This window comes from Hyla sarda, chromosome 2 (assembly GCF_029499605.1).
Source record: "Hyla sarda isolate aHylSar1 chromosome 2, aHylSar1.hap1, whole genome shotgun sequence".
NCBI classification, from domain to species: Eukaryota; Metazoa; Chordata; class Amphibia; order Anura; family Hylidae; genus Hyla; species Hyla sarda.
Window position 1 is genome coordinate 54,408,851 of NC_079190.1, and position 27,941 is coordinate 54,436,791.

The 27,941-nt window shown below is 43.7% G+C and overlaps 1 long non-coding RNA gene across 1 annotated transcript in view; it reads left to right on the forward strand.

The window, feature by feature from the left end:
- The first annotated feature begins 660 nt into the window (after positions 1–660).
- The window catches only part of LOC130358503 (uncharacterized), a 114,363-nt gene continuing 87,082 nt past the window's right edge, over positions 661–27,941 (forward strand). The window contains exon 1 of the long non-coding RNA XR_008889542.1: positions 661–689. This is a non-coding gene — a long non-coding RNA (uncharacterized LOC130358503). The remainder of the gene's footprint in view (positions 690–27,941) is intronic.

The following is a 27,941-nucleotide window of genomic DNA, read 5'->3' on the forward strand; positions in this document are numbered from 1 at the left end:
CTTTTACACCTGGCTGTATTTCACCTGCTTCACCACCAGACGCCGAGAGATTCTCCACGAGGCTTTCCTTTGTTCCCGGAGTAGATCCATCTGTCTCCGAGTGTGCTTCCATCTCCGGAGTTACTCCGTGACCGGTGACTTCTCTTCGGCCTGTGGCAACCGGGCCCGTCACCGCAAGCGCATGCCAGCGCTGGACATATCCTCCACAGCACTTGCCATCTGCCTCTTGGACGTCCAGCCATACAATTACATCATCTATGGGAGTTGGTAACTATACAGTGACCCCCCCAACTTATGATGGCCCCGACATATGATCATTTCAACATATGATGGCCTCTCAGAGCCCATCGTATGTTGAAGGCAGCCTCGACATATGATGCTGCTGTGTGTCGGGGCCATCGTACAAACAGCTATCTGACAGCGCTGACAACTTCAGCAACTGACAGATAGTTGTATAATGTGCCCCGTGTGCCCCGTTCTGCCTCCTGTTACTCACATGCTGTCCTGCTAACTCACGCAGGCTTCCACTGTGAGCTCCGTGTAAGCCCCGCCCCCCAGTGCAGCCATAGCCAATAGCCTGGAGCATCTTGCTGCAGGCATCCAATGAGCTGCTGGCTGCCCTCCCCTTCCTTTCCTATAGAGCTGTAGTCGGCAGGATCGTAATGGAGGACATTCTGTCCCCCCTGAAGGTATTTAAAGAACTGTACAGTACTGTATGCGATGTCACACATCACATACAATACATAGACACACTATACACCCCATACATCAATGTTTCCCTATCAGTGTGCCTCCAGCTGTTGCAAAACTATAACTCCCAGCATGCCCAGACAGTCAATGGCTGTACATGCATGCTGGGAGTTGTAGTTGTGTAACAGCTGGAGGCACCCTGGTTTGTTAAACACTCCCCATACACTCCACATACAATGGTCATTCCAGAACCAATAGCAGTTTCCCATAGAGATATGTATTCAACATACAATGGTTCCGAGGCCCCAGAACCAATTACCATTTTTACATAGACATATGTACTCGACATATGATGGTTTCAACATATGATGGTTCTCCTGGAACCAATTAATATCATATGTTGAGGGACCACTGTACTACTATATGAACTGTTTAAAATTTTATGATCGCGGAGTGCACTTTATAAAAAGTGAACTATGCCGGTTTACACAAAATTGAAGTAGCGGAAGAATATACCATACATGCGGATTTTAAACTATTAAATTATCCTATTATTATACTATCACCTCCCCACAAGGGCCCTGTGGAAGGAGGTATTTATGTACTTGATTTATACTATTTATATTATTTTTACATTTATGTCTTACTTGATTTATACTATTTATATTATTTTTACATTTATGTCTTATTTCTAATTATTTTATATTAAATATTGTTCATCATTTAAAGTGAAGCACAGTCCGACTCTATTCCTTTGTAATTTTTATCATCATGTACCATTTATGGTATTGGTCTAGAGGCTTTTGGTACCCCCCTTTTTTCTTTATAAACTAATTTACAAATCTGTTTAACTTTCTGGAGCCAGTTGATAAATAGAAAAAAGTTTTTTTTCCCCTGGAATACCCCTTTAACTGTGATGCCTCAGGACCTGTGAGGTATATGGGTATCCTGTGGGACACTTAGGGGGGGGATTTATCAAAACCTGTCCAGAGGAAAAGTTGCCCAGTTACCCATAGCAACCAATCAGATCGCTTCTTTCATTTTGCAGAGGCCTTGATAAAAATGAAAGAAGCAATCTGATTGGATGTTATGGGTAACTAGGCAACTTTTTCTCTGGACAGGCTTGGATAAATCTCCCTCTTAGTCTGTTGTTGTTGTTTTTTGTCATAGCCTGAAACACCAACAGAAATGTCATGCACATGTTGGGGGAGATTTATCAAAACCTGTCTAGAGGAAAAGCTGCTGAGTTGCCCATAGCAACCAATCAGATCGCTTCTTTCATTTTGCAGAGGCCTTGATAAAAATGAAAGAAGCGATCTGATTGGTTGCTATGGGCAACTCAGCAACTTTTACTCTAGACAGGTTTTGATAAATCTCCCCCGTTGAGATTACTTTAGTCTAGTTTCACAAATGTCAGGGTATTGATTTTTAGAGTAACAATGTAGCTGTATCCTCCACTTCATTTGACAATTGTACAAAAATTATAATCATTATCATATTATTATTATTATTATTATTATTCAGATAGTAATTTAACAATCTCTCTTTTCCTATCTTTCTGTGAAAAAAATAATAATAATACAGATGTCATGTCTCAATATACAACAGTGGACTCCAAACTGCGGCCCTCCAGATGTTGCAAAACTACAACTCCCAGCATGCCCGGACAGCCGTTGGCTGTCCGGGCATGCTGGGAGTTGTAGTTTTGCAACAGCTGGAGGGACTCTGCTTGGGAAACACTGACATTTGTACATAGTCTCTCACATATTATGTCCGGATGAAATGAGTGAATAAGGGTCTGCAGATGATGGCTGCGATATAGTATTAGTAGGAAAGAGGGGCATATTTGGGAAGTACCATACCACACCGCAGTTTGGAGACCACTGATATACAAGAAAGGACATGTTCACACTTGTGTAGGACAGATCCAGAAATGTCTGCCATGTGGGGTTCCTATCTATGACAGCCTCACCTACTCAGCTATCTAATTTGGAATGATTTAGATATTAATCTAAATTAATATCTAGAATTCACTTTTTTAAAGCTGCATTCACACCACGTTTTTGCAATACAGTTCCTGTATCAGGTTTTTGATGAAAAAACGGATTCCCCAAAACCAGACTAAACGGTATCAAAACTTGTGTACAAATTTCAACCCGTATACGGTTAAAAACCGTATACGGTGTGAAAAATGATGTCCGGTTGCATCCGTTTTTTAAGAAAAAAACTTATACGTTTTTAACTTTTCACCACATTTTGAATAAAGTTTCACTTGTTTTATTGAAATTCTAAGAAGGAAAACTGTGCAAAGTCAAAACCGTATGGTGAAAACTGGATGGAACCGTATGCACATACGGTTCTGTACAGTTCCCATTGACTCCCATGTTAAAAAAAACGTATACGGTTTAATACAGTTTTTCACCCGGACCAAAAACCGTGGTAGACTACAGTTTTGGGTACAGGAAAAAAAACTGACAGAACCGTGCAGGATGCAAAACGGACACAACCTGATGCATCTTTTGGCATACGGTTTTCAATGGAGAGTCAATGCATATGGTTTTCAATACGGTTCTATACGGTTTTCCCAAAGAAAACGTATACGGGAACTGTATTGCAAAAACGTGGTGTGAATGCACCCTGAGCTGTTAAAAAATATAATATTTTTTATGCTATAAAATGAAATTGAATTTATATAGGACAGCTTCCAGCTTGGGCAAGTCTGGGCTAGCAACCATGAGTGACACAGTTCTCCTCTAAGTCTTTACAGATTGCTCCGGAGGCAAACTGATGCTACAACTGATCTCATTGATTTGAATGGGACAGCTCACAATCATCCAATGTCTCAATTTTGATGCCAGATGGTTGGACACGCTGGACGGCACCGGACCGGGGAATGCAGCTTGGACGCCGGATGCCATACAACTGATGACAACGTACAAACATGTTGTCATCAGTTGTGGTATCAGTTGCGTCAAAATCTAGGCTGCGTTCACCTATGCCGGATGCTGGACATATGTGAACCCAGCCATAGGCTGGGTTCACATATGTCCAGCATCCGGCATAGGTGAACTCAGCCTAGAGATCTCTACACAACTGATGCCACAACTGATAAGAAGTTGTCATCAGTTTTATGGCATCCGCCATCCATTATTTCTGCACAGAAAGCTACGTTCCCCTGTCCGGTGCCCTCCAGCATGTCCAACTATCTGGCGTCAAAATTGAGACGCTGGATGATTGAGAACTGTTCCATTCAAATGAATGGGATCAGTTCTAGCATCAGTTTCCCTCCAGTGTACGCCAGAGGGAAACTGTGCCGGACTCCGGACATATGTGAACCCAGCCTAATTTCCCTATCTCACACGCACACTAGGATGACGTTTGGAAAACATGTTGGTACTCCTGCTTTCAATAGGAGTCCACTGTACCGTGCACATGGCGGAATTTCCGTGGCGGGAACATGTTAATTCTTGCGGCAGAATCCGCTTGGAAATGCATTGCCATCTATGGAGATGGTGCATTTCCGAGCGGTCCTATTGCAGGCATGTTTGCCAGCCGTTCTGCAATTTTTCCGCCGTGTGAACATGGTCAAAGATTGCACCAAATTTGCTCAGTCTACACCACCCCTGAGGTGGTGTAATTAGGGACTGTTTTTTTTGGCAGCAGATCTAATGAGTGCTGCTCCACTTTTGTTTCAAGTGGATATAGCAAGGATACAGTTCTGCATGCATCACCTTTCACTACTGTAAAAAATACAAGTCTGGGAATTCCTGCCCCTGTGAACAGCAGGACATTTGCACTAAAGTCCACAACATTTAGTACAGGTTTCCCAGGGCAGCAATTGATGAAGATTTTTTGTTGCAGAAAATTGACAGCATTTTTGTGCCATGTATCTGTAGCCTTAGGCTTCAGACTGATATGCAACATCCCACTGGGGTTCCAATGGTAACTGTGGTCTGGTGTCATATTCTGTGTGTTGTTTATGTGCCTTTGCTATGTATACTGTATTATACTGTTTTGAAATGTTTTATGCAATCGTATAATGCAATTAAACTATAACTTTTTGCAAGGCTGTGAACTATGCATGTGCCTATCCCACCCATTTGGCCCAGACGTTTCCTCCTAGCATTCTCCCCCCACAGAGTAGGTGTTCACACTGGTGTGGTGCTCTGTGGCGCCATTGTTTCTGTGATGCTTCATCTGTGGGGTGGTGTGGCCCGGAGCCAGGGGCTTGGTTGGGCAGCAGTGGGGTTGCCTGGCCATTGGGTCGCTCCCCCCGTTGGGCATGGGGTCTCGGAGGCAGTGGTCGCTGCCCGGTGTTATGCCAGTGTCAGGTTAGGGACCCACTCTAATGAGGTGGCCTTGACATGGCGAGTGGGCTTGTACTTTTTGATCAAAATGTGTATTAACAACCTGTTAGTTTTTGAAATTATGCAGAGAAGCAAGTAGATCAAAATACAAATGGTGGATGTGCAGGTATGTTTCTGTTTCTCTATTTTTGTTTCACATGTGCGTGTGTTAACCTACACATACACAGCTGGGAACTTTCCAGAACAGGAGGAGGAGCTTGCTCTCTAGTAAGAGGAAGAAAGCATTTATCAGTAGAGCAGTTCCTGACATGGACAGAGGTGTCAGCAGAGAGCACTGTGATCAGAAAGAAAAGAACTTCAAAAAGAAAATAACTTCCTGTGGAGAATACAGCAGCTGATAAGTACTGGAAGGATTACGATTTTTACTGTTTTGTTTATATTTCCAATTTCTTCTATATTCACCCCTGAATTTGGCTAAAAAAGGTGGCTAGTTTTCCAAACGCACCACAAACATTTCATTTGTGTGTGTGTGTGTTTTTATGTTGCACTTTTGATGCATTTTTGGGGACAATTGTATTTCTTTAGATCATGCTCATTGTTTTCTTTCAGAAGTTTTTCCAGGATGTTTTTTTTGAAAAATGCTGCAGTTTTTGTGGTTTTCATTCCTTAGCCATTTTGATGTAGTCTTTTAGGTATAGAATAAAGTTCAGGAGGTCCAGCACTGTCGTAGCAAGCAGCTTTATTGTAGTAACATCACACGGATAAACACGGCAATCAGCTAGACATGTTTCAAGCGCATACACTCTTCCTCGGTGACGAGGTCACCGAGGAAGAGCGCATGCGTTCGAAACATGTCTGACTGATTGCCGTTTTTATCCGTGTGATGTTACTACAATAAAGCTGCTTGCTACGACAGTGCTGGACCTCCTGAACTTTATTCTGCATTGTTGGATGCCTTGCTGGGCACCGGTCCACGCATTGTGAACAGGGGGAGGTGAGCTGGAATTCTGTCTTTGCTACCTAGTCTTTTAGGTATCTATGAATGGATTAGAAAGTTGATTTTTACCCAATATATAGTTTCCCCTCTTTATAATCAATTCCTTTCATTAGTTTTAAAAGCTTCATCAAAACAGTGTGTGAAACCACCTTAAGGGTACGTTCACACGGGCGGATTTTTTGCGGGTTTCCCGCTGCGTATTTGAAAGTGGGCTGGCTCTTCTCGGCTGCCCGCAGCAGATTTTCCCTACTGACTTCAATGGGGCTTGCGGCGGATTTTACGCAGCGTAGATACCACCGTGGAAAATCTGCTGCGGACAGCCGAGAAGAGCCCGCCCACTTTCAAATACACAGCGTGGAAACCCGCAAAAAAATCCGCCTGTGTGAACGTAGCCTTAGTCTGTGCTTAAACGTTGCGGCTAATAAGTGGTACCTGAAGTAATTACCGAATGTGTTTTTGCATCAAAGAATTAAAGTCACAGTAAAAAATTGTGTGTTTTACAGAATCGCAGTAGCGCTAGTTTTCCACTTGCTCTTTTGCCAGTGTTTTGTTGTCCAGGAAAAAATAAATAAAAAAAAAAGCCAGAAAAACTGGCACTGCGTTTTAGAATTTTTTTTTCTGCCAGTTTTCTGGTGGTGTTTCCTTTGGCCGTTTTTCCTGTTCCTGTGTCTACCCTGTTTTTTTTTTTTTTTAACTCTTAATTGAAATAAAAAATATTCAAAAATTCCAGAAAAAATGCCAATGTAAAAGCCAGATTGCTTTTTTTAAAGACGGTTTGTCAACATACTACGATTTTGAAAATTGTCCACTGAGCCCGAAAACGCTCAGAAAAACACATCAAGTAGGTATGGCACCTCAGCGCGGCATTTGTGGTGTTTTTTGGGGAGTTAAAAAAAAATCCAAGTGAATACTTAGCCTTAGAATAATTTTTTAACACATTCTGGGTAATTGTTGGTAAAACACAACAAAAACGCATGTGGTAATTAGTGGTGTTACTGCTAATAAGCCACAACATGTGAATACAGCCTAAGGGCCCAATATCACCATGTACAATAGGGCCAGCGATCAGCCAGCAAAGGAGCAAACACTTGTTAGTTGGTTTATAGCTTTGTTGTGACTTGCTAAAAAAAACGCGTTGGCCGTGCGTTTCGTCATGTATTAGTGGATATGTATCCAGCAATTATATGTCCCGCCCTACCCGCATGATAGTTGAGCCTTGTAATTGACGTTTTATGCAAGCTCCGATCAAGATTGGCGCTTGTTTACAGCGCACGTCGTTCCATGTAATAGGGCCCTTAGGGTGTGTTCACACATCATTTTATGAGCCTCATTTTGGCCGTAAACAGCCAAAAAAAGAAATGGACCAAAAGCAATAAATGCCTTAAAAAAATGTGTGTTTGAATATAAAAAGAGCTGAAAATAATCCTGTGTGTGAACATAGCCCAAGGGTGGTTTCACATATAGGATTTCTTTGGAAAACCTGTGTTTTTGTAATGCAGGTTTTTGAACCAAAGATAAAATTGGATCCAGCAGGAAAGAAAAGTAGAAGTCTGTCCTTTATATTTTTCAAAAAACAGGCGCAAAATACTGCTGTGCTTAAAAAAAAAACGTAGGATGTCATTTTTTACTTAAAGGGGTAATCCGCCCCTAGATGTCTGATCGCGGAGGTCCCGCCGCTGGGCATCCCCCGTAATCTTGTCTGTGGCACCCTATACATCCGGTGCACGGAGCAAACTTCACTCTGTGCCAGCTGACTGGCGATGCTGGGCGGAGGCACGTGACGTCACGGCCACGTCCCACTAGTGATGTAACGGCCATGCCCCCTCAATGCAAGTCTATAGAAGGGGGCGTGACGTCCATCACGCCCCCCTTCCATAGACTTGCATTGAGGGGACATGGCTGTGATGTCACAAGCCTCCCGCGCTGCACCCGATGCTCTCAACGAAGGCCAGGTGCAGTAAGGAGATTGCGGGGGGTCGCCGGCGGCAGGACTGACATCTTATCCCCTACCCTTTGGATAGGGGATAAGATGTCTAGGGGTGGAGTACCCCTTTAAGGGTAGGGTCACATGGTGCGCATCTGCATATGTGTAATTGACGCTGCGGATGTACCATTCTAAGTCACGAGAGCGAGCTCCCTGCTGCGGCTGGGTAGCTCTGTGTGTCTGCTCCTAGCGGTGGATTTCCTGCTGTAGGCACAGTGCCTGCTTGTAGCAGATGCACAGCGGACACACGGTGCTGCCTAGCTGCAGCAGGGAGCTCGCTCTTGTGACTGCCATCGGCGCATCCGCAGCCTGAAAAACGCTTCGGATGCACTCCGTAAGACCCTGCCCTAAAAGGATTATCCAGAAATAGAAAACAGAGCTAATTTCTTCTAAAAACAGCACCATACCTGACCTCAGGTTGTGTGTGGAGTTACAACATGGCTGTATCCACTTCAACAGAATTGAACTGCAATACCACACACCACCTGAGGAAAGGGGTGGTGCTGTTTTTAGAAGAATTTAGCTCTTTTTTTTTTTCTATTCCTGGATAACTCACGTAAGCGAATGTGAGTGGAATTTTTTAAAATACAGATATTTGAATTATTTCGCTTGTTTTGAATGATTGCAGAAATCCATCTGCATTTTTGCAAGTGTGAATGAACATTACCTGATGACAAGTGGGGCGCTCACCCACATGCTTGTCCCCTATACTTCTTCATCTGGTCTGATGCCCAAATATCATGATTCTGGATTTTTGAGATTATGTTTTGCTATTGTATATATTGATATTTGGTGGTTGTTCCATTGGGGGAAGATCAGTTGCTATCATTGCAGTCATTGGGGGAGTGAATGCCTCTGGCAGGGGTTTCATGGCCCTCACCCTTTGGGTTGTGAAGTTTTCTCTCCTTTTATTTTATGCAATTTTTTTTAATGATTTTAGAAAGTTCCGTACCTGTATGTTGTATATGATGTATCATAACAACGTTTTTGCACAATAATAATATGGTGTGCGCCATCTTTTTCATTTTTCTTCTTCTTTATCTACAGTATCATGTATTGTTTGATGTGTAGGCAGAACCCGTGTGTAGGTAGAACCCATTCTTGATTATTTGGTTGAGCCCCAATTCTCTCAATTCTCTCTCTCTCTGTTGACACAATTGTTGACACAAAACCAGAATGTTTATATGAATGTCAATTCTATATAATAACAATAAACATTTATGTTGATGACACTATTAAGTGATAGACTCGAGGTTGCTATACACTCACTAGTTAATGTTTTTATTGGGGGGGTCATCAGTGTGTTCGCTGAAGTGAAAGTCTGTTACATTCAATGTACAGAAACTAAACAGGAAGAAAACGTAAGAAAAACAAACAAAAAGTCAACACGCAAAATAAGTTCAAAAGTACATAAACGTAAAAGAAATGAAAAAGATATATTAACAGAATTACAATATCAACAGGTACAAATTTGATATCATATATTTTGTGTTGCGCATTATTTGTACAGTGATCCCTCAACTTACAATGGCCTCAACATACAATAGTTTCAGCATACAATGGTCTTTTCTGGACCATTGTAACTTGAAACAAAACTCAACATACAATGCTATGAAATCTGCGAAACATGTCAATGACTGGAAGAACCGACCAATCAGAATGGATATTTCACTGGTAAAACCCCTGTATTACTAAAGTGCATGCACTGACTGGTGTCTAGTAGTGCCCCCTGCAGTACAGGGAGGTATTACATGTTCTGTACTCTTTACCTGTGCCAGTGTTAGCTGCTCCTTTGGACATCAGGTGAGGGCGGCTCCATTTTCCTTTTTTTAGGACATTGCGTGTACTGTACAGGACCCTGAAGAAGCTCCTGTCCTCTACCTACACCAGTGTTTCCCAAAGAGGGTGCCTCCAGCTGTTGCAAAACTACAACTCCCAGCATGCCCGGACAGCCTTCGGCTGTCCGGGCATGCTGGGAGTTGTAATTTTGCAACAACCGTAGGCAGTCTGGTTGGGAAACACTGAAATAGACAGTGATTTACAGCTCCCAGCAGATCTTTATTACTTTTATATGTAAGGATTTTCTTTATCTGTATTAGTCATCTACTTAGTTTTCTTTAATCCTCACTTTTTCCTATTTTTGGATGACATTTTGGTGGCTTCAGAACCAATTACCTGGTTTCCATAGAGTTCTGGTCTCAACATACAATGGTCGTCCTGGAACCAATTAATATTGTAACTTGAGGGACCACTGTATTTAATGGAACATTGAGATGTTTAGTGCTGGAAGACATGAGGAAACAACTGATAGAAGAGATGTACCCTGGGGGGGATAACTGAGTTATGTATATTTATGAGAAACCGCTCAGTTATACTTTGCATCCTTTTACTTTGTAAATATGTTCAGGGCCTTTGCATATTTACCCTGCAGAATTTGACATAAAATATTTAGGAAAACAAGTGTGAACATTGCAAAGTGATGCAAAGCTAAAGTCATAACTTTTGGACTTTTTTGCATAAAACATGCAAAGTATTTAAAACATGGCATGACAGAAAGAACGTCCCTATTGGGAAATAGAAAATGGCCAGGATCGAGCTGCAATTTTTTCAAATGTATTATGGATTTCTATTTTGCATGTTTACAAATATGAAAAAACAATATTTCCATTCTTAGAAAATTAGAACCAAAAAAACTATTTTTTTTTTTAAAGAATTTGGAGCTATGAGGGCAAATGCATGTATCAACTTGTGCAACATGTTTGGATGTTATGTTTGCTCAGTGGTCTAATGACCGGCAAGGGTATAACTATTAGGGGTACAGGGCCACCTGGGCCCTGGAGTTTGGGGGGTGGGGGGGGGGGGAGAGGCACTGGGAACTGTCCCTACAGAGATTGGATCCCACCTGTAGAGCACTGAGCACAGCTGATGTTGAGCAGTAGATATATGTCATATATCGACTGTCCAGCAAGAATATACAGTAAACAGCAATGTGTATATAACACTGCGCTACTGTAACCCCTTGCTGAGATAAACGATATGCACAAACCCAGCAAAGTAAGAGTTAACTCACACTGCTGAGCAGCATTGGTTAACTCTTTGTGCAGTAGCCAGTATATACAGCCATCTAGAGAGATTTTGTGGAGACTTTCTGTATGCTTTATCCATTCACTTACAGATTACTTTTTGAAATACCCCTGTACTGTGACATTATTATGTGCATTATATCTGCACTGTGACATTATGTCATTTTTGGTGTTTTCCCCTGATATGATCATGTGTGTTATCCCTGACATCACCCCTGAATTATCCCTGTACTGTGACATCATTCTGTGTATTATACCTGTACTGCTATATCACTGTATGTATTATCCTTGTACTGGGACATCATTGTGTATTATCCCTGTACTGTGACATCACTGTGTATTATGCTTGTACTGTGACATCATTCTGTGTATAATCTTTGTACTGTGACCTCACTGTGTATTATCCTTCTACTGTGACATCATTCTGTGTATTATCCTTGTACTGTTACATCACTGTGTATTAGCACTGTACTGTGACATCACTGTGTATTATCTCTGTACTGTGACATCACTGTGTTTATTATCCTTGTACTGTGACATCACTGTGTTTATTATACTCGTACTGTGACATCACCGTGTGTATTATCCCTGTACTGTAACATCACTATGTGTATTATCCCTGTACTGTGACATCACTGTGTGTATAATCCCTGTACTGTGACATCACTGTTTATTATCCATGTACTGTGACATCTCTGTATAGTATCTCTGTACTGTGACATCAATGTGTGCATTTTCCCTGTACTGTGACATCACTGCGTGTATTATCCCTGTACTGTGACATCATTCTGTGTATTATCCCTGTACTGTGACATCATTCTGTGTATTATCCCTGTACTGTGACATCACTGTGTTTATTATCCCTGTACTGTGACATCACTGTGTTTATTATCCCTGTACTGTGACATCACTGTGTTTATTATCCCTGTACTGTGACATCACTGTGTTTATTATCCCTGTACTGTGACATCACTGTGTTTATTATCCCTGCACTGTGACATCACTGTATATTTTCTCTGTACTGTGACATCACTGTTTATTATCCCTGTACTGTGACATCACTGTTTATTATCCCTGTACTGTGACATCACTGTTTATTATCCCTGTACTGTGACATCACTGTGTGTATTTTACTTGTACTGTGACATCACTGCGTGTATTATCCCTGTACTGTGACATCATTCTGTGTATTATCCCTGTACTGTGACATCACTGTGTGTATTATCCCTGTACTGTGACATCACTGTTTATTATCCCTGTACTGTGACATCACTGTGTGTATTATCCCTGTACTGTGACATCACTGTATATTATGCCTGTACTGTGACATCACTGTGTATTATCCCTGTACTATGACATCACTATGTGTATTATCCCTGTACTGTGACATCACTGTATATTATCCCTGTACTGTGACATCACTTTGTTTATTATCCCTGTACTGTGACACCATGGCTGTCTGGGCCTGCTGTGAGTTGTAGTTTTGCAACAGCAGGAGGCACTGATCTAATGTGTATGGGGACAACTTATCTGCTGTCTGGGCATGCTAGGAGTCTTAGTTTTGCATCAGCTGGAGATAACCTGGTTGGGAAACCCCATTCTAGAGACTGGGGCCTTGGGGAAATGGAAATAATCCAAAATTTTTGTAGTTTTTGTCTATGTTTGCAGAACAACAGATATAATGAATGGTCCATTCCTGGTATGCCGCCGGTTGTGAGTGGAGCTTCGGAAATGTATTCACTTTTGTTTCTCATGTATTGACGTCCCTCTGTGTCACTGAAATGAGTGATGGAGTACATTAACATTACTCCGTGTGTGGATGGTGAATCTCTCCATATCACATAGAACATTCCAGCAATAATTCTGCAGCTTAGAGGCAAGTGATCAATTTAAGCCGTCTCCATGCCTTTCTAAATGTGTGTTATGTGGACATTGACCTACGTATACCACCATTAGTAGTACTTAAAAGGGTTGTCCAGGATTAGAAAAACGCGTCTTCTTTCTTGCAAAAACAGCACTGCCCTTGTCCACAGGTTGTATCTGGTTTTGGAGTTCGCCTCCATTGAAGTGAATGGGACTGAACTGCAGTACTGCACACGACCTGTAGACAAGAGTGGTGCTGTTTTTGCAAAAAAACAAAAACAAAAAAACACATTTTCTAATCCTTGACATTAGAAAATGGAGACCCCCATAGGTATGTACAGAAAATAGAAGAAAAAAAACTACAAGGAAATACATATAAGAAGGAAAGAACACGTATCATTATTAGATTTAAAAAAATTGTTGGTGATACTCCCTTAAATGGACACTGTCATTAAACATGATTTTTAATATTTGATTCCTTATGCCAAATAGATAGCTTTTTTTAATTGGCTTCCATAAAAAAAAAAAAAAAAAGTTTTTCTGATGTATACTTCTGGCCACCAGGGGTCTCCCTTCTTGGTCAGAACACATTCCGTCTGGTCAAAATCTCAGATTTTGGTCTTCTGCTTGTAATGGCAGGAGCGCAAACTCAGGAATTCTTTCTCTGCACTGAGCTTGAGGTCTTCTATTCATCACAGCACAGCATCCATGTGAGGGCGGAAGTGATCCTCCAGCAGGCTTCAGTGATGTCTTGCCTGCTGGGAAACGCCCACTTTCTCCTGCTGGGAAATTGCACTATGTGAGCAAAAATAAAGGTAAGATACAGAGCTTTTTAAAGCTCTGACATTTTTTTTAAGGGTGGGAGGAGTGTTAGGAGTAGTTAGGAAACATAGCCTGAGTTAGTTTAGAAAAGTTTATTTGGTGACAGGTACTTTTTAAATGTCTACAGAGACATGTCACTGTTTAGAATGGGTGTGGAGAAGTGATCTCTCTCTTAAGTCTATGGGACAGAGATCATTGTAATCCAGGGAGTAAAGCTTTCTACTGCGCCCTTCCCCCACTCGTTCTCCTGATTGGTGGGGTGTCAGCACTGAGATCCTGACTGATCAAAACTTTTGACATGTCTCTGTGACATGTCAAAAGTTTTTCTAAATAACAGGGACATTTTTAGGGGAGTTCAGTAACATTCAAGTCCTTGTAACCCCTAGTGTGTTTGTGACTGCCCATTGTACTATACCCCATAAAGAGGGTAACATAGCGCCCAGTCTCCACCGCACTGCTCCTCCTGGTTCCTGGTTCTGTGGTCGATACATCAAGTTGGTGCTCAGCCAATCATTGGCCGCAGTGGTGTCCCAGCTTAGCCAGTGATTGGCTGAGCATCAATGTGATGTAATGACCACAGCATTAGAAAATGCATTGTGGTGGAAACTGGGCACAGTGATAACAGAGGATGTGGGGGAGCCCGGGAGGTAAGTACAAGCTTTTTTTTTTACTTTTAGCAGGCAGCCTAGGCATATTTATGAAAAAAAAAGAAGTTTTTGCTGGGCCACCCCTTTTAGACTTTTCTGTAACCATAAAATGCTGTAACCATCAAATTCTGTAACTGAAGCACTTTAAGTGACTGCAACCATCACAATTATGTGTGTGAAAGAAAGACTGTTCTAACATCAGGTGTGCAATCAATTTTTCAAGGAGAACTTACACACTGGATTTTGCCTTGGATAAAGGAAAGACTTTGAGTAAGGTAAAGACTAGCATTGACTCCGGGACAAGTCAGTATCTAAGTGTAGCCATTGTTGGTTGATCTGCTTTCTAAGATGCTAATGATCTCCTATGGAGAGCCATACTTCAGAAGAAGAAAGGCCAGACAAGGTGACCCCCTGTAAGCTCTTCCTCTGGGTAATGTCATGGACAGGACAGGAAAAGCCTGCCACTGTGACTATGACACTGCACATGGGCTTAGCTTGACTGAAGATGAAAGATTTGGTAATGTCAGTGTAATTTTATTTGTTGATATATTTGGGCAACATTCACCAACATAATATTAAGAGCATATTAATAATATTGTACAGGATGTTAGTATATAGACAGCAGAGATCCAACCATACGCTGTACATCCAGTTCTATCTCATCCCAAAGAATTTCAACAAAGGAGCAACTTGAAAACTCTGCAGCGATTCAATGTTGATACGACCGTTCTGAAATAGGGCATTGTCTTGTATCAGAGAAAAAAAGTACCATATATACTCGAGTATAAGCCGACCCGAATATAAGCCGAGGCCCCCAATTTCACCCCAGAAACCCAGGAAAAGTTATTGACTCGACTATAAGCCTAGGGTGGGAAATACATCATCCCCCCATATAATCATCCAGACCCCCGTCATCCCCCCCCCCCCTTCATCATCACCGCCTGTCAATCCCTTCATCAGTGGTCTTCAACCTGCGGACCTCCAGATGTTGCAAAACTAGAACTCCCAGCATGTTGTAGTTTTGAATCCTCTGGAGGTCCGCAGGTTGAAGACCACTGCGGCCTTAGTCATCATCTAGCCCCCCCCCTTTTGTTTTGTACTCACCTCCCCTCGGCGGGAAGTTCTGGTGAGCTGGTCCGGGCCATCTATGCTGCAGGGACCGTCCGGTGGGGATAGTTAGTCATTGCGGGCTGTCCATTTTCACCGGGGGGCCTCTTCTCCGTGCTTTGTGCCCCGGACTAGTGACATTGCTTTGACGACGCACAGGGACGTTCATGCGCAACTTCCCGGTGTGTCATCGTCGTCAAGGCAACATCACTAGTCCAGAGCCGGGCCTGGAGCGGAGAAGAGGGCCCCCCCGGTGAAAATGGACAGCCAGCAACGACTAACTATCCCCACCGGATGGTCCCTGCAGCAGAGATGGCCCGGACCAGAGGCGACAAATGTGGCTTCAATATGTCCTGCACATATCTCCAAGCTGTTGGTGTCCCTCGTATCACTAGGGGTGACCGACTGTCAGATGCAATGGCTCCTCATATCATCACACCAGCAGTCAGGACAGTGTGTCTCTCCACACCAAAGTCACTCCTTATGAGGCCTCCATACATGAATTGGATCCGAAACAAAACCTGGATTCGTCACTTGAGACTGTTGAGTTCTTGAAAATAGCAGTCCAGGTTTCTCATCTACGACACCAATGCAAATGAAGGCAATGGTGGCTGGCTGTCAGCGGCAGGACAGGTAGTGTGCACCATGACACCCAATTTCCTTCTGCTAAGCATCTGAAATGGTCCGGGCAGAGACACGGTGTGTAATGAAGGTGCCGACAATGTCTAAATGGTAGACAGCAAAACTGTGGGAGCTGCTTTAGCTTGTCAGTGGATCAAACAATCCTTTTCTGGTGGTCTATCTGGGCCGTATGGAGTCTGTTTGTCATGTGATGTTCGGAGCCCTGATGTGATGTTCAGAGCCTCGAAATGTGATGTAAGTGAGGCCTTAGATTGACCAGTGTTCCTCAAGCTGTGGCTGGAGGAACACTGAGGAGTTGTAGCTTTGCATCATTTGGAGGGCCACCGTTCTGAGACAACTTCAGGTCAGAGGCAAAGTTCCCCAACTTGTGGCTCTCAAGCTATTTCAAAACTTCAGCTCCCGTCAAACCCTCCACCTTCTGTCAGGGCATGATGGAAACTGTAGTTTTGCAAATGCTTGAGAGCCATGGCTTGGGGAACTTTGCCTTAGTCCTGTAGTAGTCTCTAAACTGTAGCTGTCACGTACGGGCAAGGAACAGTGAAGCCCTAACTCACCCACAGCCACTCTCCCTTCCTATTGCCTATCCGCCCTAACTGAAGGATCGTCAACCACAATGACAAACCCTTCCTGCTAAGTGCCAGGGCAGTGTTGTCAAAATAATAAAATAAAAAAACAGTAGGAGTCGAGAAACAGCTGGAGGCACACAAACTAACAGAGATACACTAAGACACACACATGTAGAGATGAGCGAACTTACAGTAAATTCGGTTCGTCACAAACTTCTCGGCTCGGCAGCTGATGACTTATCCTGCATAAATTAGTACAGCTTTCAGGTGCTCCGGTAGGCTGGAATAGGCGGATACAGTCCTAGAAGACTCTTTCCTAGGACTGTGTCCACCTTTTCCAGCCCACCGGAGCACCTGAAAGCTGAACTAATTTATGCAGGATAAGTCATCAACTGCCGAGCCGAGAAGTTTGTGACGAATCGAATTTACTGTAAGTTCGCTCATCTCTACACACATGGTCAAATCAATGTCGGCCTAGCCAAGGTCGGTTCCAGGAGATAGCGAAGTACAGCAAGGCAGAGCAAGAGAAGTGTCAAGGGAAAAGCCAAAGATCAATAAACAAGCAGGTATCCAGTAAGCAGGAGGTGTCAGCGAAGATATAACCTCTCACAGACAATGAACTGATCACTGCTCCTAGCTTATATAGGTAGGTGATCAGGGAAACAACTCCCTGATAGGTGGCAGAACTGAGAACTCCACCCAGACGACAGGTGAGCTCCAAGCAGCTACAGCCCAACTAGAGTCAGTTAACTCTTTGTGTCCGGCCAGAGCCAGACATTACAGTAGCCTTCCAGATGTTTCAAAACTACAACTCCTAACATGCCTGGACAGCCAACGGCTGTCCAGGCATGCTAGGAGTTGTAGTTTTGCAACATCTTGAGGGCCACTGTTTGGAAACCACAGGTAGAAAAATCAATTTCCTGAAAATTAAAGGTACACCTGATACACAGCATTTTGCAGGCTGATGTTCACACATTATATTGTAATTTGAAAGGCCAAAGACACGTTTTCCTGCACATATTTTTCTGCTGAAATAGAAGTTCCTAGAACAAAAATTGCACGTAGAAATGTCCGATGCATGTTATAGGTGTGTAAAAGCAAATACAGATTAGTCCTGTTGATGACATATTACATCAGACTGGAAATTCCATACATGTAATGTCCTGAACAAATAAAATCAATAAATACTGATGAATATGTGTAAATTTTGTGTAATTATAATTATTTTTAGAATACACTTTCGATACAATAAAGCGCATTGACGGAGAAATCATTGACAAATGTAATTCAGCCTCACAAGCTTTATTTTATGTGTAGATTGAGATTTTTTTTCCATCTTTTTTAGATTGTGTCGCCTCACAGCGACACAATGGGGCCCATTCTTGGGGTATGTTCACATCATCAGAATCCTACATCTTTGTTTATCCCCTTTCAGAGCAACTTTTTTTTATTTTTTATAACCCTATTGTTTTGTGGTGTCCCGGTACAGGACCTTGTCCTGTCTTAAAGGGGTACTCCGGCGCTAAGACATCTTATCCCCTATCCAAAGGATAGGGGATAAGATGCCTGATCGTGAGGGTCCCGCCGCTGGGGACCCCCGTGATCTTGCACGCAGCACCCCGTTAGAATCAGTCCCCGGAGTACGTTCGCTGAGGGTCTGATTACTGGCGATCACGGGGGCCGGAGCATTGTGACATCACGGCCCCGCCCCGTGTGATGTCATGCTCCGCCCCCTCAATGCAAGCCTATGTGAGGGGGTGTGACAGCTGTATCCTTTGGATAGGGGATAAGATGTCTTAGTCAGGAGTACCCCTTTAAGTCCCCTCAGTTAGAGTCCCTCTATTCCACAGGGCTCTCCTGTAGGGCTTACCCTTTACTCGCCTCGTATAATGCATTATAAAGGTATAGTGTATATTGGTCGTTATGTATAAAGTTATGTACAAAGTTGTATAAATGTATAGGACCTTCCTGGGTCATGTGATAATGTCATGTGATGTACCCAGACCTACAGGCTTCAGGACCTACAGGCTTTTAAACCAATGGGATTGGTCCAGCCTCCTTAGTATATAAGGGGCTGCAGTCACAAAATTTTCGCTCTTGTTCCTGCTTTCTTGTTTCTGTCAAGCAAGCACAATCGGCATATCTCAATTCATCTTACCTAGGCCAAAGCCTAAAGAACCAGTAGCTACTAAAACCGTGAGTTATAAAGCTCTATCTACAAATTCTTTGTGACTACTATTCAACTCAAATCCTATAATTAGTAGCACAGTGGCCTGCTTAAAGATCAAGACTATTAGTCCCAGCCAAGCCTGTGAGGAACCTGCATCCTGGTTACCTCAAGATAAACTGTTTGATTGTAAAGACTGTTTGCACAAGAAGTTAAGTAAAAGTTCCAGTTATCTCATAAATCCTGCCGTGGACGTTCCGTTAATTATACTGCCATTTTTGAGCCGATTGTCGGCAGGGCCTTCTATACAGAACAACCGCATTCTGGCGTCACGACAAACCAAGGGTTAATACCACCAGAACCTGTAGCATCATTGCAACACCCCGACTCCACAGTATTTGCTAAAATTGTGGGGTTACCGGAAAAAGCCAAATTTTTCCTTTTCATGATGAACATTCTAAATGCAAAAATGAAAAAAAAAGGGCAGATTTATCAAGCCTTTCCCATGTCTTTTGGTGTGTAAAAAGGCACTTATTTGAGGGAATTTATGGGTCTTTTGTCTTACTTTGAGACTTTGCCAAACTTGCTTATATGAACGATTTCGCCCATTGACATTGCAGTGGTTGTGATGTGTCATTTTAGGAAACTTGCTTACTAGTGACAAGCAAGTTTGGCAATAGTCATTAAGGACAAAAAGTTGCAAAACCCTCTATGCCCCAAATTTGCGCACTCTTTAGCGCACCAAAAAAACTTGGTAAAATACTTGACAAATTTCTCTCTTTGTTTGCATTTTGAATGTCCAACGTTAAAAGGCCCTAAGAAGATCTAGTTGGGCTTTTTCCCATAGCCCCACAAGGTTAGCAAATTTTGGAGAGTAAAAAAGACCCCGAGTTGCTCTGGGATTCAAATTTGCACCTTTTTTTTAACTTAAAAAAAGATGTGTAAAATTCTTGATAACCCCCCCCCCCAAAAAAAAAAGCTCTTCTATTGTAGGCAGAGCATCATAGGTTCCTCCAACCCCATTTGAAGGAGATAATTGGCCGAGCCACAATGTAACCACAAAGTCCATTTTTTCTTTTTTCTTTCTTTTTTTTTTAATATGAGGAGTGGATATTTGTATTGGAAACTGTAGTGTAGAGTGGAGGACCCGGCACTGCAGGACTAGGGTATGGTGCAGGAGCGCAGACTAATATCAGTGCAGGTGCGGCGTAGATGTGGACAACGGTGGTGCAGCTCTGGGTAAGTAACAAAGAAAGAGTCAAAGAGAGATTGCACTCACCATCCATAGATTTATTCACTGGAAAACAGGCATATAAGGCGGAGGCAGGGGCACAACGGAACAAGTTGTTTCGCGCTGGTATGCGCTTCTTCTAGCTGGTGTGAAGAAGTGCATACCAGCGCAAAACAATTTGTTCCGTTGTGCCCCTGCCTCCGCCTTATATGCCTGTACCCCAGTGAATAAATCTGTGCATGGTGAGTGCAATCTCTCTTTGACTCTTTCTTTGTGAATATTTGCATTGGATCAATCTCTCTAATAGGTAGAAAAACGTATAATGATTATCAGTAGAAGAACGAGCTATTTTGGCTTTAAAGCTCTTTACTCCTCTAAATGACCCCATGCAAGATTTTAAAGAGGTTTCTTAAATTTAAATTATCACCTGTGTAGAGGCAATTGCTGGGATGACCATTGATGACAAGAATGGAGGGCTCAAGTTACCCTTCCCCAGCATGCCGCTGCTTCATTCAGTCTATGGGACTGACGGAGATAGCCATGTTCAGCGCTCACCTATCCTCAGCCGTCACATATAGTTTAAATATTGCTGTGGTAAGCCTTGGGGGGTGTAGTATAGTTGGGGTGTTGTTTCAGTAGATGAGGGGTTAACTTAACCCCAGTCACTCGTGACGCCAGGGTGAGGGTTAATACGCTGAGGTAAATCTTCGGCCTATCGCCACCCTTCCCAAAAACGATAGGTGCGTGCTTAAATGAATGAAGGTCCACAATAGAGATGAACTTGAACTAGTATGAACTTTACTGAAGTACTTGGGGTACATCCAATTAACAGCAACAGTCTTAGCAATACAGTCTCTATGTAGTACGGCAGTGATTGACAGATGCCGCGGACCATTAGCTTATCCAAGAGGTTATTAGAATTAGGGAGGATACAGAGATCCGTCCGTATTTAGGGGTCTGTTTAGGTCTGGTATTCTTACAGACTTAAGAGGGATTGAAATAACTCACAGTTCTGTAAGATGTCCGTTGCCGCAAGGCTTGGGCCTAGTCACTGCTGATGACAACTGCGCAGATCCTCCTCTATCAGCAGCCCACGAGGAAAAAAAGAGCGCTTAATGGCCGCCGCTCCCTTATATGGGCAGGGCCGTTTTGGATTGGTCCGAGTCAGCTGTCACTCAACGTTGCAATGAATGGTGGGCGATCACCTGACTTCCTCCAAAGGTCCTTGAACCATAAACCATAGAGTATTGGAACGCATCACGTGACCCGCAGGTACTGCGACACTACAACAAGGTAAGTATACATTATATACATATATACATTTTAAATCTAAATAATTTTAACTATGACAGGGGTGACAAGGGGCCAACTACTGATGAGGACCCCACCGGTACCTAGGGACTCTGACTTTGGGGACCTCACCGCAAGGTAATGGATGCAATCTGGTACTGGGATACCACATTGCAAATAGTACAAATGCTTGACTACTGCTATATTCCAATAAGGGGACTCAGGGCTACCATTATTGTCATTAATAGAGGTCCCAGAGACAGATTTTCAATGTTGAGACAATTTTTATTATGGGAAAACGCCTTTAACCCCTTAAGGACACATGACGTACTGGAACGTCATGTGTCCACTCCCGATCTACAACGTGGGGCCACGGCGTTGCCCCGCGTCATAGCGGGTCGGGCCCGGCCTCTAACAACGGCCGGGACCCGTGGGTAATAGCGCGCGGCATTGATCGCTGTTAACCCAAAGTTGAACGCCGCGTCTAAAGTGAAACCGAAAGCATGCCGGCTAGCTCAGTGGGCTGTTCGGGATAGCCGCGGCGAAATCGCGGCATCCCGAACAGCTTACAGGACAGCGGGAGGGCCCCTACCTGCCTCCTCGCTGTCCGATCGCCGAATGACTGCTCAGTGCCTGAGATCCAGGCATGAGCAGTCAAGCGGCAGAATCATCGATCACTGGTTTCCTATGAGAAACCAGTGATCAATGTGAAAGATCAGTGTGTGCAGTGTTATAGGTCCCTATGGGAGCTATAACACTGCAAAAAAAAGTGAAAAAAAAAAGTGAATAAACATCATTTAACACCTTCCCTAATAAAAGTTTGAATCACCCCCCTTTTCCCATAAAAAAACACACAGTGTAAATAAAAATAAACATATGTGGTATCGCCGCGTGCGGAAATGTCCGAATTATAAAAATATATCGTTAATTAAACCGCTCGGTCAATGGCGTGCGCGCAAAAAAATTCCAAAGTCCAAAATAGTGCATTTTTGGTCACTTTTTATATCAATAAGTCCTATCAATGCAAAAATGGTACCGTTGAAAACTTCAGATCACAGCGCAAAAAATGAGCCCTCACACCGCCCCATAAACGGAAAAATAAAAAAGTTATAGGGGTCAGAAGATGACAATTTTAAACGTATAAATTTTCCTGCATGAAGTTATGATTTTTTCCAGAAGTACGACAAAATCAAACCTATACAAGTAGGGTATCATTTTAACCGTATGGACCTACAGAATAAATATCAGGTGTCATTTTTACCGAAAAATGTACTACGTAGAAACGGAAGCCCCCAAAATTTACAAAATGGCGTTTTTTTTTCAATTTTGTCTCACAATGATTTTTTTTCCATTTCACCGTAGATTTTTGGGCACAATGACTGACGTAATTACAAAGTAGAATTGGTGGCGCAAAAAATAAGCCATAATATGGATTTTTAGGTGCAAAATTGAAAGAGTTATGATTTTTTAAAGGCAAGGAGCAAAAAACGAGAATGCAAAAACGGAAAAACCCCCGGTCCTTAAGGGGTTAAACTATACATTCTAGAACAATACCTACATGCAGACCCAAATCTTGGGTGGGCATTTGTATTTTAAATATCCATTTAAAAAATCATATAAAACCCACTTAGTGGCATGTTGTAGTATAATAAAGGTCTATCCTATATTAGCCAATGACAATGTTGACCTAACGACCAAAACATTTCAGTATTACACAGAAATTTATACACAAAGGCCCTCATTTACTATTGCAAACCCGACATGTTTTGTTGGGTTGTGCGGCAGATTCTGTCGCATTGCTCCAGAAATTCTGTCTGCACCAGAATTTGCACCAGAATTGAAAAAACCCGACTAACTCTCCATTTTGCTAAGAAAAACCTGAAAAAGGGGGTGCGGCCACTGGGGAAAGGGGTGAGGGCTACAAAAGGGGCGTGTTCCCAACATTTTCACAAAAACCCAACATATTTACTAAGGTTTCCCCATAAAATGTGGTGGATTTCAGGTGAGGAAAACCAGACAGATCAGAACATGTGTAAAAAAAAAAAGCAAAAGTGTAGGGAAAGTGGAAAATGTAGTAAATACAGTGGAAAATAAATTGTACGGAATTAAAACCCACAAAGAAACCTACACAACACTCTTAGTAAATGAGGGCCAAGTCTGTTTCCTGACAGAACCTACTTGCATAATTTACCATGAATTGGTGGGCAGCACAATGACAAGTCAAAGCCATTAATGTCATGGTGGATCTAACAAGGTCATCACTGGACCTCACCTGAAATTGTTAGTAGAACCGATAGACTAGGTTTCCACACAGGTTTTTTTCAGGTGTTTTTTTTTTTTTTGAAAAGCCAGAAGTGCCTTCAAAAGGAATAGGAAATAAAAATGAAGGTCTTATACTTTTCCTTTCTCATGGATCCACTTCTGACTTCTGGCTCAAAAACTGCAGTGGCAGTTTAAAAAATAAATAAATGAATAAATAAAAAAAAAAAACCTGTGTGAAAACCTATCCATAACCTTCTATTCCTGGGGACACAGGTCACTAAATTATACCTTTTTTAGACCAAAGAGAAGGTTTAAAGGGAACCTGCCATCACTTTCATGTTTTTTTTTTATTTCTTTATTTATTAAGTTTTTCCATTACATTAATAAATAAGGACAAACAGTAGAAGCCATTCATATAGAACCCTCCGCCCCCCTTATCCCTCCTTCCCCTCCCCCCAGCCAGCTAGGTTCTCTCATCCCATTTACTCAATTCAGTGTACACCTTCAGAGCATCTCTCTTCCCCCTATAGTAGATAGACTCATATGTTTTTATCTGTTCTACTGCATTTTGCCATTCCTTCTCTGTAGGCAGTTCTGGGGCAAACCATCTCCTTAAAATTAATTATAGTCATACCAAAAACATTACTTCTTTCTCTACCTGTTATTCCTATACCAAGGATATCTGATTTTACATCAAAATGAATTCTTATTCTTAACTTCCTTTCTATAGTCTCATACACCTTGTCACGATGCCGGCTGGCAGGTAGTGGATCCTCTGTGCCAGAGAGGGATTGGCGTGGACCGTGCTAGTGGACCGGTTCTAAGCCACTACTGGTTTTCACCAGAGCCCGCCGCAAAGCGGGATGGTCTTGCTGCGGCGGTAGTGACCAGGTCGTATCCACTAGCAACGGCTCACCTCTCTGGCTGCTGAAGATAGGCGCGGTACAAGGGAGTAGGCAAAAGCAAGGTCGGACGTAGCAGAAGGTCGGGGCAGGCAGCAAGGATCGTAGTCAGGGGCAACGGCAGAAGGTCTGGAAACACAGGCAAGGAACACACAAGGAACGCTTTCACTGGCACTAAGGCAACAAGATCCGGCAAGGGAGTGCAGGGGAAGTGAGGTGATATAGGGAAGTGCACAGGTGAACACACTAATTGGGACCACTGCGCCAATCAGCGGCGCAGTGGCCCTTTAAATCGCAGAGACCCGGCGCGCGCGCGCCCTAGGGAGCGGGGCCGCGCGCGCCGGGACAGAACAGACGGAGAGCGAGTCAGGTAGGGGAGCCGGGGTGCGCATCGCGAGCGGGCGCTACCCGCATCGCGAATCGCATCCCGGCTGGCAGCGGAATCGCAGCGCCCCGGGTCAGAGGACGTGACCGGAGCGCTGCCGCGGGGAGAGTGAAGCGAGCGCTCCGGGGAGGAGCGGGGACCCGGAGCGCTCGGCGTAACAGTACCCCCCCCCTTGGGTCTCCCCCTCTTCTTAGAGCCTGAGAACCTGAGGAGCAGACTTTTGTCTAGGATGTTGTCCTCAGGTTCCCAGGATCTCTCTTCAGGACCACAACCCTCCCAGTCCACTAAAAAAAAATTTTTCCCTCTGACCTTTTTGGCAGCTAAAATTTCTTTGACCGAGAAGATGTCCGAGGAGCCAGAAACAGGAGTGGGAGGAACAGATTTGGGAGAAAAACGGTTGAGGATGAGTGGTTTGAGAAGAGAGACGTGAAAGGCATTAGGGATACGAAGAGAGGGAGGAAGAAGAAGTTTATAAGAGACAGGATTAATTTGACACAAAATTTTGAAAGGACCAAGATAGCGTGGTCCCAACTTGTAGCTAGGGACACGGAAGCGGACATATTTAGCGGAGAGCCATACCTTGTCTCCAGGGGAAAAAACGGGGGGAGCTCTTCTTTTCTTATCCGCGAACTTCTTCATGCGTGATGAAGCCTGTAAGAGAGAATTTTGGGTCTCTCTCCATATGATGGAAAGGTCACGAGAAATTTCATCCACAGCGGGCAGACCAGAGGGCAAGGGAGTAGGGAGGGGGGGAAGAGGGTGACGGCCGTACACCACGAAAAATGGGGATTTGGAGGAAGACTCAGAGACCCTGAAGTTATACGAGAATTCGGCCCATGGGAGGAGATCTGCCCAGTCATCCTGGCGGGAGGAAACAAAATGTCGCAAATAATCACCCAAGATCTGGTTAATCCTTTCTACTTGTCCATTGGACTGGGGATGATATGCAGAAGAAAAATTTAATTTAATCTTGAGTTGTTTACAGAGAGCCCTCCAGAATTTAGACACGAATTGGACGCCTCTATCCGAGACAATCTGCGTAGGCAACCCGTGAAGACGAAAAATGTGTACAAAAAATTGTTTAGCCAACTGAGGCGCAGAAGGAAGACCAGGAAGAGGGATGAAATGTGCCATTTTGGAGAATCGATCAACGACCACCCAAATAACAGTGTTGCCACGGGAAGGGGGTAAATCAGTAATAAAATCCATACCAATCAGAGACCAAGGCTGTTCGGGGACAGGCAGAGGATGAAGAAAACCAGCGGGCTTCTGGCGAGGAGTCTTATCCCGGGCACAGATCGTGCAGGCTCGCACAAAGTCCACAACATCCGTCTCCAGAGTCGGCCACCAATAGAAGCGGGAGATGAGTTGCACAGATTTCTTGATACCCGCATGACCTGCGAGATGGGAGGAGTGACCCCATTTGAGGATTCCGAGGCGTTGGCGAGGAGAAACAAAGGTCTTTCCTGGAGGAGTCTGCCTGATGGAGGCAGGAGAAGTGGAGATCAGGCAGTCAGGTGGAATGATGTGTTGCGGAGAGAGTTCAACTTCTGAGGCATCCGAGGAACGAGAGAGAGCATCGGCCCTAATGTTCTTATCGGCAGGACGAAAGTGAATCTCAAAATTAAATCGGGCAAAGAACAGAGACCACCGGGCCTGGCGAGGATTCAGCCGTTGGGCAGACTGGAGGTAGGAGAGGTTCTTGTGGTCGGTGTAGATAATAACAGGAGAACTTGATCCCTCCAGCAGATGCCTCCATTCCTCAAGTGCTAATTTAATGGCTAGAAGCTCTCGATCCCCGATGGAGTAGTTCCTCTCCGCTGGAGAGAAGGTCCTAGAGAAAAAACCACAAGTGACAGCATGCCCGGAAGAATTTTTTTGTAGAAGAACAGCTCCAGCTCCCACTGAGGAGGCATCAACCTCCAATAGGAAGGGTTTGGAAGGGTCAGGTCTGGAGAGGACGGGAGCCGAAGAAAAGGCAGACTTGAGTCGTTTAAAGGCGTCTTCTGCTTGAGGAGGCCAGGACTTGGGATCAGCATTTTTTTTGGTTAAAGCCACGATAGGAGCCACAATGGTAGAAAAATGTGGAATAAATTGCCTGTAATAATTGGCGAACCCCAAAAAGCGTTGGATAGCACGGAGTCCGGAGGGGCGTGGCCAATCTAAGACGGCAGAGAGTTTGTCTGGATCCATCTGTAGTCCCTGGCCAGAGACCAAATATCCTAGAAAAGGAAGAGATTGGCATTCAAACAGACATTTCTCAATTTTGGCATAGAGTTGGTTGTCACGAAGTCTCTGAAGAACCATACGGACATGCTGGCGGTGTTCTTCTAGATTGGCAGAAAAAATTAGGATATCGTCCAGATATACAACAACACAGGAGTATAACAGATCACGAAAAATTTCATTGACAAAGTCTTGGAAGACGGCAGGGGCGTTGCACAGTCCAAAGGGCATGACCAGATACTCAAAGTGTCCATCTCTGGTGTTAAATGCCGTTTTCCACTCGTCCCCCTCTCTGATGCGGATGAGGTTATAGGCGCCTCTTAAGTCCAATTTAGTGAAGATGTGGGCACCTTGGAGGCGATCAAAGAGTTCAGAGATGAGGGGTAAGGGGTAGCGGTTCTTAACCGTGATTTTATTAAGACCGCGGTAGTCAATGCAAGGACGTAGGGAGCCATCTTTTTTGGACACAAAGAAAAATCCGGCTCCGGCAGGAGAGGAGGATTTACGGATAAAGCCCTTTTTTAGATTCTCCTGGACGTATTCGGACATGGCAAGAGTCTCTGGGGCAGAGAGAGGATAAATTCTGCCCCGGGGTGGAGTAGTGCCCGGGAGGAGGTCGATAGGGCAATCATAAGGCCTGTGAGGAGGTAGAGTCTCAGCTTGTTTTTTGCAGAAAACATCCGCGAAGTCCATATAGGCCTTAGGGAGACCGGTTACTGGAGGAACCACAGAGTTACGGCAAGGGTTACTGGGAACCGGTTTTAGACAGT